The 16,170-nt window shown below is 46.1% G+C and overlaps 1 protein-coding gene across 4 annotated transcripts in view; it reads left to right on the top strand.

Annotated features, from left to right (window-relative positions):
- KCNH7 (potassium voltage-gated channel subfamily H member 7) overlaps nucleotides 1-16,170 on the top strand; it is a 2,172,707-nt gene that overhangs the window by 677,756 nt on the left and 1,478,781 nt on the right. The window lies entirely within an intron of this gene.

Below are 16,170 nucleotides of genomic sequence, written 5' to 3' on the forward strand. Positions count from 1 at the left end.
GCCAATGAAGTGATGGTGAAAGTACCTTCATACATTGACAGGGTCAGGAGAACAGAGTTCTCCTGGTGTTTTTATATCTATTCCCTCTTAATTTTGGTTTGCAGTGCATATGAAGTTGTGCAAGTCATCCCATGCATATTCTGTACAACTTAATGTAACAAACCATGTGGGTGGGACTAGGATCCTTAGCATACAACATATATCAGTGTGACCTCAGAACCAGTATTCTTTCTATTAGAAAGGTTTGCCAAGAGATTTGTGATACTTGACTGCAAAACTTCTTCTTTGTCTTTTATCTTTTGAAGCAGTTGTGTAGCGGACATGCTTAAAAAATAAGAGCCTTTTTAATGTTGGTTCAACTTTATAACATATAGTTGCTCATTCACTTAAAAACAGGAGGTGGAAAATGTATTCTACATTTTGTCTAAATCTTGGGTCTTCAGAAAACATTTGTAAAGAACAATTTTCTGATGCAGTAATGTGTGTGGATCTTCATCATATCTTCTTCCTTTTCTGGTAGGAAAGAGTAGAGGAAAATAACTTGCTTCTACACTTTTCTTCCATATGCTCATTGGGGATCCTTTGGCTTGACGCATTTAAAATGTTTCTAATTCATATTCTATGGTGTCTTTAGAGCGTAATGGATGAGTTGTATACTGGTCTGGAATGTTCTCTGCAGTAACAGGATCTACATATTGGAATTGGCCCATTTGTGGTGAATATTGAATTATTTGGGTGGTTTCTCTTAAATTTTCCTCTATGTCTATATATTTGTAGAATTGATTGTTTTCTTTGAGATATTGTAGGACTGGTCTAACTTTGTTTAAGTCAAATTGTTGTTACCAAATGTATGTGTCTTTTGTTGGTACACCATTAACTAGTACAATAAAAGATTGATCTATTGGCTGTTATACTCCTAGAGTTTCTACAGTTTCTTTAAGATCTAGTGCCAAATATACTACTTTGCCACAAATGCCTTTTATTAACTCAGGTGGAGGTAATTTGGCTGTTTTCGGTTTAAGGCATATTATAGCTTGAAATGGGCGTACTGTTTGGATTATAATGTTCTCATACAATTTAAGTTGTTGGAAAGCTTTTGAAAGTGGGAATATTTCTATGTTATTAGTGATAGCACATGATGGTATTTGGTTATTGTCAACCTTTGTATTGCAGCTTGTGCAAACTATTGAGGGGTCAGTTGTTTTGTATGTATTTTCCGTTGTTAGATATGAAGCTAATTGCAACCATTGGTATTACTCATTGTCCTCTATTTTGTAGGCATATCTACTATTTGCTACTGTGTGTTTTTATAAAAAGTTCTGTGACAGCAGACGCATACTTGGTCTGGAATTACAGCATATCTGTTTTCAAATGTAGCTATTTCTTTGTTGTTTGAGTTTGTCTGTGTAAGTTGTGAGGTTTCCGCTAATGTTTTCCAAAGTAACTGAATGTATACTTACTGTGGATGTGCTCTATTTTTCAAAGGAGTTCTTTGGTTGTTCCATGTAGGAGAATGTCATTTAACTTTTGCAGTTCTAGAGCAGGTGTATTTGCATAATACAATTTATACACAAGAATTTGGATAGCAGAATGGTGTGTTGCTAACATTGTGATGTGGTGGAAGGAGCTTTTGCAATTAGTTTCTGAAATGTAGACTAATGACATTCCTTGCAATCAGGTATGGATGTGCACTGGGCAGGAGTCCATGGATTGTAAAGTTTTGATTGTACTTTTGTGTTTTTGTTTCACATAGTGATTGAAGGATTGTTGGTGTGTGTTACATATTGTGCAATACATCAATTTGTATGAAGGATGGTTTGTTTGGGCAAAAGTAACATTTGGTTCAAAGTTTGTTGAGAGGTTTTTTCTTTAAGGGTTTCATTTGCCATAATGGTGTCTCCTACCATTTCATACCCTCAGGCATTATTGTCCATGGCACTTAGTTTGTTTTGCTCTTGTTTTTAAGTGTCATCCTTGAAATATGGTTCTGTGCTACTTGTGTGACTCCATTCACCTTCACAGAAGTTTGAAAAGGTATCTATATTGACATTGCTCATGTTTAGAAGTACTTTTTGTAATGTATTTATTAATTTAGTTGATGAATTCATTCTGTTTAAAATTGATATAACCAACTTTCTCTTTTGTAGAACTGCACTGTCAATTAGAGCTTAGTGGATTATTTTTCTGCAGTAGTTTTTAAGGGTAGATTGTGACTTAATGTTTGGGATTGTTTTACTGTGGCTACATTCACATTGGTAGATATGGTGCTTTTGTTTGTACATCTTTTTTTAACTTTTAGTTTTTGCAGGAGGGCACTTACTTTTTTAGGCGTAGCTTGTTTAGTTTTGTTGAGTGAGGTTACTAGCTGTTTTGTTTTAATGTTTTCTATACATTGTTTTAGTAGTGGATACTATATGGCTTGTTTTTATTTGAATGTGTTCTATTTTTTCTTTGTTTTATATGGAGTTGGTTTTTAGTAGGCATTCTGTTCTGTCTGTTGGGAAATAAAGAACATTTGTGTTTGAAAGTTGTGCAACATTTATCCATATACTGTGTATGTATGTGTGGGTGTGAGTGTACATATGAACAAAGTGTTGTGTGATTGTGCATTGGAATGATAGGTGTGGTTGGGAAGGTTGTAAGATTAAGAGGCTGTACAGGTGTGATACACTTGGGTCAGTGGGTAAGGGAGTTGTGGTGTTATTGAATAAGTAGGGACATTATGATGTTTTGAGGAAAACAGTGGTTGTTATAATGGTGTGATTTTGTGCATAGGTCTGAGGGTTGTGTGGGTAAAATGAAAAAGAGGTGAAGAAGTGTGTGTATGTGTGCTGATGTGTGTTAGTGATTCGGTGCTCAATGAGTTTGAAAGTTGTTCGGTTGGAATTAGGAACCTATGTGCATAGGGGTATGGTAAAGTAAGGAACTGATATTGTGGTATATAAGTTGATGAGAGATGGATGTGTTAGGCAGTAAGGAATGGGTGGTGTATTGAATAAAGAGCAATGTTTAGATGGGAATAGAAAGAATGTGAATGTTGCAATATAATGAGTAAGAGTGAAATGCAATGTTGTTGAGTAGAAACAAATACTCTAGGCCAATATCTAGTGAAAGTACATTGTTACAATTCGGGATATATACATGCTATATTCATCTACTTACTTTGTAGGAAGTGAAGAGTTTTCTTTCTTCGGTAACCGTCTTCGTCAATCTTCTTTTTTCCTGTAATTGTAAAAGAAAGATAGTGGGTACATGTGGTAGTGGTGAAGTACTTTTTTAGTAAGAGAGGTTGTTATTTACTAAGGTAGGAGGAGTTGTTGGGACATCTAGTTAATACAGTTGTGTTATTGGTGGTTAAGTAAAGTATGTTAACTATGTTGCTTGAACAATTGGACTATGACTAATGCTCTTTGGGACATTATAAGGAACAGGGCAAAAATGGGTGTGTAAAAACAAAATGCATATCTAGGTTTATTGTGCTGGTGATTTTAATAAGAGAAGGGCTGTGTTTGTGGTGCAATGTATTTGTAATGTGTTGCAGTATCTTTGCAGTTTGCCATGAAGGATATGTTGAAAAGTCTAATGGAACAGTTTCCAGCTGCAAAGATTATTTTTTCCAAAATCAATCAAAGGCAAATATGGAGACCTCCAAACTTGTTTTGTCCACAAATGGAAGAAGCTAGACAGCATGTCAATAAAGGTGTATGTGCTTTTTTATATGGTTTAGGAATGGCATCGTTTGACAATGAAAATATCAAGTTGGATGGCATAAATTCTTTTTGGAGAGATGGAGGGTATTTGACTGATGTGGGCAACCAGATTTTTCTTTTGAATGTTCAAAATGCATTGAAAATGTTTGCCTGAACAAATTAAAAGGGAAGAAGTGGAGTATATACTAAAGCATTTGTTAGTAGGTGTAGGACATCAAAATGAGAAGAAAACTAACCAATTCAATTTGTAGAAGTTATAAAAAACATAGTTTAGCAAGAAAAGGAAAAAAAAAGTTATTTTAAAACATACCCAAAAAAGGCTCTTTCAGGAGGCACCATTGCAGAATAAATGATTACAATTGAATTTAAACCTCCCCACCCCCTTTAATTGGCCACGCCATCCACAGATAAGGTGGTAGTCTACAGATGGGCACTTGCCTTGAAGGTCTTTTAAGGATTCCTGGCATGGAAAGAGGACTGCAAAGACCGCAGACAGTTGTGGATGTCCACTGACATTGGGGGATTAGCCAATCAGGTTTTGTAGTTGTGGTGTACAGGAAACAAGGGTAGCAAGAGTTATCTTTGCTGTATGCAGTGAAGATGGATGTGGCTATGGTTTTGAGGAAGCAGAGTGTCTGGATGGTGGGCAAGTCTTGGTTCCATTGGTTAAAAGTGTACTGTGAGCAGCAGGGATTACCTGTGAATCTTGGATTTGACAAATTTGAAATTTCCTGGTATGGAGTTCGAGGAATTAATTAAGTGGACAGAATTGCTCCCATTTTGTGAGAGTATGGTTACATTAAAGCATATGGTTACATTAAAGCATACAAACATGATTGTAGTTCGCTGTGGAGGCAACAATTTGGGATGTGTCTCTGGAATGTCCTTACAGTTTGCCATGAATACACATTTACAAAGTTAATGTTAACTGTTTCCACGTTTGAAGATTGGTTTTTTTTCAGATAGACCAAAGACAAATGTGGAAAAGTTCTGATTTATTTTGTCCACAAATCGAGAAAGCGAGGCACTAAGTAAACAAAGATGTATGTGCTTTGTGCACGATATTTGAATGGCATCTTTTCACAATGAAAATATCAAGTTTGACATTGCGAATATTTTTCAAATAGATGGAGTGCATTTGACTGATATTGGAAATCAGATTTTTTTTTTTAATATCCAAAATGCATTTAAACTGTTCTTGTGAACACGTGAAATAGGTATTCAGGTATTTGTTAGTGTTTTAGTACATAAAAAGCAAAAACAGAAATAGAGTAGAAAATTTGAGTTATAAAATCCCCCCAAAAATTCAAAATAGGTTCTTTTAAAAGCCATCATTTTTTTTTAACAAAAAACAAGTTAATTGACTAGAATCCCTCCACATGGAATTTTCCAGGTGTCCAAGGACTATTATATTGTCCACAGAATATGCAGGCTGCAAAAGGGGCTTTGATTGTTTTTTCAATTCTATTTTTTGACTGTGAAAGTTGGCTCCAAAAGGAACCTTTTGGGGTATTTCTGGCTTTTATATTTTTGGGGGAATTCTTTTTCTAGGAGAGAAAGGAAGTAAGCTGGGGGAGGGAAGGGAGGGTAGGTGAGAGAAGGGGCACCAACCACAAATATGGAGTAGCAGGCGGAGAGGGGAAGATGTTGGGCATGCCTTACGTATAAGGTATGGGGCAGTGTTTCTCGTGCTCCCTGACCAAAGCCTTGAACGCACTCCAAAACTGCTCCAGCCTGCAGAGCGGTGTGTCGCAGTACATACAGACAACTTTGACCCTCTAAAGTTAAGGGTATTTCTGCAATGCGGCATGCGAGACCAGACATGTCCAGACATGGCAGGATGTCTGCGGACATCATCCATTGTGCAAATGGACCCCAAACAGTCCGCAGACTATCAATTGTTTTTATTTAAAAACATGTTTTATCACAGAATAATATATAAGATATTTATATTATATAAAAAAAATAAATGTATGTATGAAAGGGATGGGGTATCGGAATGGGAAACATAAATGGGAGAATTTGGAATTTGTACAAAGTCATCATAGGGGATGGAGGGAGAGAAGTTTCATCAAACCATCTTTGATTAATATTTTATGAATTTGATTGGGGTGATTACTAGGGTTAGGGGGGACAGGCACAAGTAGGACAGTGATAATCAACATATCTAATGCCCTGATTTTTAAAATCATTTAGAAGTTATTTAAAGTCATTGCTTAGTTCATCCATTTTAAAGACAAGATCATGATTTCATTGTGTACAGTTGGGGATTGCTTTCTGATGGTTTGTATTGTCCATAATTAATATGTGGTGTAGTTTCTTCATATTAAGTATGTACTATAAAAAAGAAGAAATTAGTATTTCAATGAGCAACATTATTTGTTTATATTGAAAGATGTATTGTTTACCATTAGAGATTTCATCAGCACATTTCATTTTTGGGAAGGTTTTCTTCTAGCCACTCAAGTGTGTTTGCCATTTCTGTCAAAATAGAACATGGTGATATTTGCTTATGAGAATTGTTTATATAATGAATAATAATAGAGAAATAAATACAGTGTACTTACTATTTGGCAAGTGGTTGTTTTGCTCCTGGTGTATCTATCTGTATGAAGAGCTGTACTAAACTGATAATATGAGGTGTACAGTTATGGGTTGTGCTTGGTGCATTCCATAATACTGTGTGCTGAATGGAATAAAATGTTTACATTTTGAAAAATATTGAATTGTTAAATTATATTTGGGTGTAGTGAATATAAGTAATGTGGTTTCATGCATATGTTTTTGCTGTTTGAAGGGTACAACATGTTCTGTTGTCCCCTGTGCTTCTGGGTTTGGTTGATGCTATCTGCAGACCACACACTTTTGCACATTCTGCTGACTCCACAACTGCTACATCGGGGATGAGTATGCTATAAGGATCTTGTAGCAAATTAAAGGGGGTCTGGTAAAAACATATGAAATTCTGTGAAACAATATTGTTAAAGGGACATTATGGTTAAGTTTGGTCTGGTAAAAACCTATGAAATCTAGTGAAAAAAAGTTGTTAAAGGGACGTTATGGTTACAAGTAAAATCGAAAAAACACAGACATTTGCCAGTAAGGGTAAACTGAGCAACCATAACTCGCGCCACTACCATGCACAGCCAAGACTAACACTGAGGACAAGTAAAAAATTGTTAAAATGTGACTCTCTCTCTTTTACATGTAACATTGAAATACATTCTATGAAGTCAAAATGAGCTACAATGTACATGGTGTGCAAATCAACGATTAACTAAGCTCTTTATAAATCAAGCATCTACATATTCCTTTAACATACAATTTACATCACAATTAGCAGAGCAGCTGTGTTAAAGGGCCTTATCCAAATGGACTCCCTGCAGATGGCCTTTTTCAAAAGCAGGGTCAAATTACCTGAGTGGGATTTTGGGCACAGGTCACCACCTTTCCTGGGCCTTTGAAATTCAAACAAAAAGTTACAACCTATAATCCCAGATTATTTAGACATTTTTCCTATGAATTCTTTATTTCCAGATAATATTAAAGGTATTTTGGGAATTGTGTTAAAATATTATACCACTGAAAAATGAAATACTATGCACATTGAATGTGTTTTGTTATTGGAATTGAAACCCTTTGTAGCATCTTTGTGATAAGTATTTTCTCTTGTAATTCCGGATCTCTGAAGCTTTGAACATCTCAGATGAAATGTTTGATAACAAGTCCTTTGAATGGTGTCTGTCATTGTCAATAGATTAAAGGGGTAATTCATGGATTTCAGCGCAGAGGCAGCACATGCGAGCAGCGCAGAGAGGGATCGTGCGCCAGTCGTGTGCGCTAAACAGCATTCTGGCGCACCTTGTATTCATGGAATTCCCAAGGCAAAAAGAGCTCTGGTGCACAGAACATCCCGCAGCGCCAGTTACGCCCCCAAGAACGCCCCTTGCGCAAGGAAAAGCCATCAAAATCCCCAATCCAGCGCAAAGGGCTGTGCTAACCCTGGACCAAATTACAGGGCCAGTACACAGCAAACGCCGAGTGGGGAACGTGTATTCCTGGGGTGTGCTGGAATTATCACACGTGGTAGGGCCTGTGCGAGCGGGGTACCTGTATTACTGGGGTTCACGGGGAGTTTCACACGCGGTAGGGCCTGTGCGAGTGGGGTACGTGTATTACTAGGGTTCACGGGGAGTTTCACATGCGATTGGCCCTGTGCAAGCAGGGTACGTGTATTTAGGTGGTACGCGGGGAGTTTCACACGCGGTAGGCCCTTTGTGAGCGGGGTACATGTATTTCAGGGGTGCGCGGGAAGTTTCACACACGGTAGGCCCTGTGCGAGTGGGGTACGTGGATTTCGGGGGTGCGCGGGAAGTTTCACACGCAATTGGCCTTGTGCGAGTGGGGTACGTGTATTACTGGGATTCGCGGGGAGTTTCACATGCGTTTGGCCCTGTGCGAGCAGGGTACGTGTATTTGGGTGGTACGCAGGGAGTTTCACACACGGTAGGCCCTGTGTAAGTAGGGTACATGTATTTTGGGGGTGCGCGGGAAGTTTCACACGCGATTGGCCCTGTGCGAGCGGGGTACGTGTATTACTGGGGTTCGAAGGGAGTTTTACATGCGATTTGGCCTGTGCAAGCAGGGTACGTGTATTTCGGTGGTATGCAGGGAGTTTCGCACACGGTAGGCCCTGTGCGAGCGGGGTACATGTATTTTGGGGGTGCGCAGGAAGTTTCACACGCAATTTCACAGTCAGAGTGGGGTACGTGTATCCAGTGGGGTGCGTGGGGGGTCCCACACGTGAATTGGCAGAGTGGGTCCTCCCATGTGTGCCCTCAACCCTCTGCACGGGCCCTGCAGGCAGCCCACACCACAGGGGACTACCCTGCACCTCTGGTCATGTCCCGCAGGCAGCCAATCCACCATGGGCATGCCCCCCAGCCAGGCCACATGTCACCTTGCACTAGTGATCACCAACTCATGTCCCCCTGCACCCCCACCCACCCATCATTGAGGGGCACCTGCCAGCAGGCCCCCACTCATGTCCCACTCATGTCCCCCTGCACCCCCACCCCCCAGCATTGAGGGGCACCTGCCAGCAGGCCCCCACTCATGTCCCACTCATGCCCCCCTGCACCCCCACCCCCCAGCAATGAGGGGCACCTGCCAGCAGGCCCCACTCATGTCCCACTCATGTCCCCCTGCACCCCTACCCCCAGCAGTGAGGGGCACCTGACAGCAGGCCCCCACTCATGTCCCACGCATGTCCCCCTGCACCCCCACCCCCCAGCATTGAGGGGCACCTGCCAGCAGGCCCCCACTCATGTCCCCCTGCACCCCCACCCCCCAGCAGTGAGGGGCACCTGCCAGCAGGCCCCCACTCATGTCCCCCTGCACCCCCACCCCCCAGCAGTGAGGGGCACCTGCCAGCAGGCCCCCGCTCATGTCCCCCTGCACCCCCACCCACCCAGCAGTCAGGGGCACCTGCCAGCAGGCACCCACTCATGTCCCCCTGCACCCCCACCCACCCAGCATTGAAGGACACCTGCCAGCAGGCCCCCACTCATGTCCCACTCATGTCCCCCTGCAACCCCCCAGCAGTGAGGAGCACCTGCCAGCAGGCCCCCACTCATGTCGCCCTGCACCCCCACCCACCCAGCATTGAGGGGCACCTGCCAGCAGGCCCCCACTCATGTCCCCCTGCACCTTCTACCCCCAGCATTGAGGGGCACCTGCCAGCAGGCCCCACTCATGTCCCCCTGCACCCCCCAGCAGTGAGGGGCACCTGCCAGCAGGCCCCCACTCATGTTACACTCATGTCCCCCTGCACCCCACCCCCAGAATTGAGGGGCACCTGCCAGCAGGCCCCCATTCATGTCCCACTCATGTCCCCCTGCACCCCCACATCCCAGCATTGAGGTGCACCTGCCAGCAGTCCCCCACTCATGTCACACTCATGTCCCCCTGCACCCCACCCCCAGAATTGAGGGGCACCTGCCAGCAGGCCCCCACTCATGTCCCACTCATGTCCCCTGCACCCCCACATCCCAGCATTGAGGTGCACCTGCCAGCAGGCCCCCACTCATGTCACACTCATGTCCCCCTGCACCCCCACCCCCAGCAGTGAGGGGCACCTGCCAGCAGGCCCCCAATCATGTCACACTCAAATCCCCCTGCACCCCCACACCCCTAGCAGTGAGGGGCACCTGCCAGTAGGCCCCCACTCATGTCCCCCCACATGACATAAAGATGCACAATCATGACCCACTTCTACACCAAAATACCACAGCACGCCACCCCAGTCTTGAGACGCAATGATTTCCCAATCCACCCCACACTGACATGCCTATCTCAAGACACAAACCAAAAGTCAACTGTGTACATCAACACATATCCGTCACACACACACACACACTGGTTGGCATTGATAGCTTAAACCATAATTCTCACATGCATGAACCCAATGAGCCAATCACACACATGGAAGTAAAATATCAAAATGTATTATGGACAAAAATAAAGCAATGAAATGAAAGCATAAAAGAATAGCAAACATGAAATGGAAAGCATGTCCAAAAGATGAGTAAATGATATATAACCAATCCAAAGAAATCCAAAAGAAAAATAGTCCAAACTCTCCCTCCACCAAAGCAAATCCAAAGGAAACGTAAAAAGAAAAATCCATTAATCCATGGTGAAATCCAAAGAAAAAGTACAAATGAATCCATTGTCCAACTATGTACAATCCATTGTCAAGGGTCCCAACAAAAGAAATGAAACCTACCTAACAAGCTACCTAAGAAAAAAACTATATACAAATGTGTGGGGCATAGTCCAATCACCCCAAATCAAAGGAAAATGAAAATAAAACCTAACACTAAAATTTATTTACAATGGCAGCGGGCTAGTCCGACGGCTCACTTTTCGATGTCCCGGGCCAAGGCATCATCGAACTCCCGCTCAATGTCCTGGAGGCAGTCCTCTTTCATGGCCCCGAGGGTTCGCAGGGACGATGACATGTTGACCTCAAACTCCCTGCGAATTGCCTCGAGGCACTCGGCCCGCCTCAGTGCCCTCCGGATGGAGTTCTCCGCCCTGACCATTGTGAGCCGTGCCTCTTCCGCCCACTGCCGCTCTGCATCTATTGCGTGGCCCAACCATTGCCACACGGAAGACACTTGTAATCCTGGGTCCTCCTGCCCTCTGGCCGATGCCTGCCCCTCCGATGTCGATGGCCCCGAGCCATCATGGCTCCCACTTTGCTGCTGCTGCTGTGCCTGTGCCCCTGCTCTTGCTGCCTGCACGTCCTCCTCTGGCTGGGGTGCAGTTGTAGTGCTGGCCACCCCTGCTGGACGTCCGACTCCCAACTGTGGCAGGGATGTGTCCCCCACCAGCCTGGCCACTGGGTCAGAGGCAGCTCCACAGGGTAGCCAGGTGATACATGGGTGGGAAGATGACATGGAGGACGACTGGCACGTAGGGTTTTCAGGTGAGGAGGGGGTCAGAACAAGGTCCAGCAAACAGAGGAATCCAGCCCTGGTGACCAATCCCAGTAGGTCAACGCGGTCAACGAGGCATTAGAGATGACATGCAGTGTCTTCACGAAAACACTGCAGGCCACCTCGCATGCCCCGATGACGCAACGCCATCCCACTCAGGACAGGCTCACCCCAGTCCCGGATAGCCATGTGCGCAGGGAGAGGAAGGCCAGTTGTTATAAGCGGATCCCCTCCCTGAAAACGGGTCTGGACGTAGGCCTCCCTGGTGGTGCCGGATGATGCAGTCACAGGATTGGGGACAGGATTTCACACAAGCACCTCTGCTGTGGCCTGTGCTGCCTCCTGTCCCTGCCCCTGCACTGCAATACTAGCACCAGTGGAATCCCCACCTCCAGACCCCATGTGTGTCCCTTCCACGGCCTCCTCCTCCACCAAACCCCCCACCAACATGGATGACTCCGTGCCATCTTCCTCCATTGGACCCTGTGGGGTCTCAGCTGCCCCTTCTGCTGCCGAGGAGTCCACCTCCAAATTCTGCCTCTTGGACCTACCCTCGGCAGCTGTGGCCTGGGACGCGGCACCAGACTCCTCACTCCCCGACAAGATGGCAACCTGGGAGGGGAGCCAGGCCTTGCGTCTCTGGCTGGTGGTGCGATCCCTGCCGCTCTGCTCCACAGCACCCTATTCGCCCTCTTCATCAGTTGATGCTGCAGACAGGGAGAGATAGAACACAGGCATCTGGGCACTGGACAATGGACTGATACACACATGACAGTTGTACATGAGTGTCAGTGTAAAACTTCAGACATGGCATCACACTCCCCAACACACATGTCATTTCAACTCACACACATGAGCAATTCAACAGCATTATTCCACCAGGCAGCACCATCCATACACAAACAACAGCACGAGCAGCCAAAGGTGAGCCTGATGTCACATGAAACACGGGGAGTGCACAACACATGCACACAGACCAGCACACTTACATGCATGTGTACATCTCCACCAACTGTTGCAGTGATGAGATCGCCATCCATGTCAAATCTGCCATTCAGCCTTCTACATGTCAGTGTCACATGCATCCATGTTGCATCACAGTTGCACACTTATCAAATACACACACATGCACATGTACACAGTGCAGATGCATGCAGCTGGAACCACCATCCATGTGTGACACCACAACCATGCCAACGTACATACACAGTAATTCAAACATGTGTGCTCCCACACCTGCATTTGGCCTGCATGCTTACCAACACATACACCATCCATGTGTCTCACACATGAGAGGACTCACATGTGTCAGACTCACGGCCCTGTACATACACATCCATACATGGCCCTACAAATGCACATGTGCAAGCTGCACACTACTGGCACACCACAACACGCACAGCATCCAATCAGTATGCATGTACACTTACCGCTCGACTCCAGACGGGTCTGCCTCTCATGGACCTGGACGTGGAGCACTGGGCGTCTGCATTCCAGGACCCTCATTTCGTGGTCTGACAGGTGGCCCCGGCGCCTCTTGGCATCCGCTGCCTTCAAGAGGCACTGGGCCTTGTTGAGGGTCCTGGACCTGAAGTCCTACCAGCGCTTCCGGACATGTTTGATGTCGTGGACTGGCACTCCCTCCTCGTTGATGGCAGTCACGATGTCCATCCAGATCCTGGTCCGTCCTTCATTGTCGGCGTGCAAACTTCCAAAGAGTGCATCATACTGCCCCAGGACTTGCTCCACCAGGACACCAACTTCCCTGGCACTGAAGCTGGGGGCCCTCTGCATTTCTGGCTGGGGATTGCCAGTGGTGTCAGATGGTGTTGTGCCCGACATGGGAACCCCAGAGGCAGGTGTGGGTGGGCAACTGGGTCCTGGGGCTGGGCTGTGGAGCGATGGTATCCCAGTCGGGAGTCTTCAGTTCCAGCAGGGGTTGTCACAGCAACTGCACCCCTGGCTGACGTGCAGGCAGCAAATAGCAGGGCACATGGGCAGCAGGCAGTCAGGCAGCAGCAGATGGCAGGTGGGAGCGTGCTCGGGGCTCTGGGGGGCAAGAAAATTGCCTTTTGGGCAGGAGCATGGTCTTCCGTGTGTATTCGCGTGGCCAGCATGATACAGAGTGATTTGGCACGTGAAAAAATTGCACGTCAGCTTGTAATTCGAGGAAAGGCTCTTAGCGGGTAAGAGCGTCAATGATGTTAGGCGCGCAGGCATTGCCCACAACACGGGTGCATAGTGAATCAGCACGTGAGAAAACTGCACGTCACTGTGCTATTGGAGGAAAGGGCCTTAGCGCGTAAGCACGTAAGTGATGTTTCACGTTTGGCCTGGCTTAAAAGGTACGAGTATCACGCTATTTCCTTGTACGTGCTTATTGTGGAGAGCGAGCAGGTGTATCTTGTACTTCTTGTCGGTTCACACGCGATTACTTCATAACGTTTCCAGTTCATACTCCATGTTTCCTCAGACTGCGTTCTTTTCTTCTTTTGGCGGGGGTGTTGCCTACGCGCACACGTGCGTCTTTTTCACATTCTTTTTCAAGGCAGAGGGTGAGTCGCGCACCTATTTTCCAACTCTGGTTGCCCCCATGTGTCGCGTACCTCTTCAGAGGTCATTGTAGGCTGCGTGTAACACGTGTACACTTATTTTTGTGTTTCTGGGTGCCACAGCATAGTGCGGGTTTATTTTTCCACACACGTGGTCTACAAGGGGTTGCGTGCATGTGTGCTTTTGTTTTTGGGGTGACTGTGCATTGCGTGACTCGTCATCTTCCCCCAGGGGTCACACTAGGGTACGAATTCCATCTAGTACCCTACCCGTTTCACCCCAATTGCCCAGGACAATTGTTTACTGCAAATCCCATACGCACAACAACATCAGTGCCATGGTTGGGAGGTGACCAAGCAGTAAGGGGGGCAAAGGTGGCCAACCTCCAAAAGGTGGGCGTGGTGGGCACGGTAGGGGACGTGGCCAGGATTTGCAGGGTGCCCCTAGACTCCCGTGTGTGGAGGACCAATCAGGGACACCCATGCCCCCCCCGTGGTTGTGGGAAACGTAGCTGACACCATCCCAGCTCAGCCCTTTTTGGACCGGCCCATTTTGGCACCTGAACCAGCACAGGATGATTCCCAGGCTGACTTCCAGGTCAGCAAGTCTAAGCCACGTGTGGTGGTGCAAGTTGCTGTCACCAGGCCACGTGGATCTGGGGCAGCAATGTCATCTGCTGCCCCAAGTAGGCAGGGTGGGGAGGCTGCAGGGGAAGCTGCAGCTCTATCCACCCCAGCTCTGAGTCTCCCAGCCGGGACAGTGTCGGACCAGGTCCATCAAACCGACGTTGGCCCTGCCAATGTCACCCTGCAGCCAATGCCTGCACCAAGACATATGGTCATTGTGCATTCGCACACGTCTAGTACCCAGTCCACCTGCGCTTCTGCCCCTACTGATCAGAACGGAGTAAGCCACTCAGGATCCGCACCACCTTTGAAAAAGAAGAAGGGTGCTCTGGCACTACAGGCTGAGACCCCAGACACGGCTACACACTCTGGCACGTCAAGGAAGCCTAGCTTAAATGACGCCGAACATGATGCACTTGTGGCCTATGTGTCGGCACATAGCCACGAAATGGTGGTGACTACAGGGTGCAAGACCACACCTGGTCAACGTAGGGCACACTGGCAGACCATCGCTGACCAGATTAGTGCCCTTGGATTTGTGAGGCACACAGCTGATGATTGCTACAAGCGGTGGAATGACCTGAAACGCAGAGCAAAGAACAAGCTGGCCTCAAATCATGCCTCTACTCTGGTGACTGGCGGTGGGTCTCCACCAGAGGACAACCAACTAACTGAACATGAGTCTGTTGCTGGAACCTTCGTCACAGAGGAACAGATTCAAGGCGTGGGAGACCTACCAGATTACGACGCATTGTCCGGTGAGTGCCCATGCATGTGTGTGTAATCCATGTGTATGTTGTTTGGGTGACGGGTTCTGATTGAGTGCCAGGTGAGGGTGTGTACTCCTGAGTGGTATGGGTCACCCATGTGCTTCCTCCAAAACATTCACCGGCCCTGGATTTGGGTATGACAGTATCCCTTATGCCCACAGTAGCCAATTAGCGCCACATTACTTCAGTTGCCCTTGAACTGTCATCTTGCTACAGCATTGTATTGCATTTTTCAGTGTTCATGCAGGCTGATTGTTTCAATTCTCCCATTTTTGCAATGCATTTTTCTGCCCTAATGCCACATATGTGACATGCAACTGTCATTGATTACACCCCACATTGGCTCACATTTGTTGCCTTGTTATGTGAATGATTAGACCATTCAGGTTGATTGAGTATTGGCCTGCTCACATTCATTTTTGGGGCCTGTTTGAATGTGGAACATGATAGTTGTTTCCTGTCATGTTAAAGTGACCAACCATTGATGTGTACATCTGCCTGCGATCACTGTATTATTGTACACTGGATGTGTTGCAGTGTGTGGCACATGTGTATTTTGACACACTATTTAGCATTTCTCATCTCATCATGTCCATCTCACATAGATGGGTAACAGTACTCATTCACTGACATATGGCTGTACTTGTCAAATGTACCATGGCTAGGCAACATGCCATATGTGTGCTGGCATGTGTCATGTATGTGTATTGGACGTGCCACTCACAGGCTAATGTGTGATGCCAGTGCTACCCAGCATGCAGCAAATGTGTTGCTTTTCCATCTTGGTGTCCTCAGTGTCTGCTGTTTGCCTCCCCTTCCAACTCATTGACAGTGCATGCATGCCAGAGTTATTTCATGTGGGACATGTGTAAATCATGTACTGGATCTCTGGCTTGTAAGCCCTATGTGTGTGCTATGGTGCTCATGCCTGTTTCCATTTGTTGTCTTTCATGTTTTTGCAGGTGATGACACACTTGATGCTGGAGAGGTGGAGGAGATGGTGCAGACC

This window comes from Ambystoma mexicanum, chromosome 9 (genome assembly GCF_040938575.1).
Source record: "Ambystoma mexicanum isolate Mex_15411 chromosome 9, UKY_AmexF1_1, whole genome shotgun sequence".
In the NCBI taxonomy this organism is placed as follows: Eukaryota; Metazoa; Chordata; class Amphibia; order Caudata; family Ambystomatidae; genus Ambystoma; species Ambystoma mexicanum.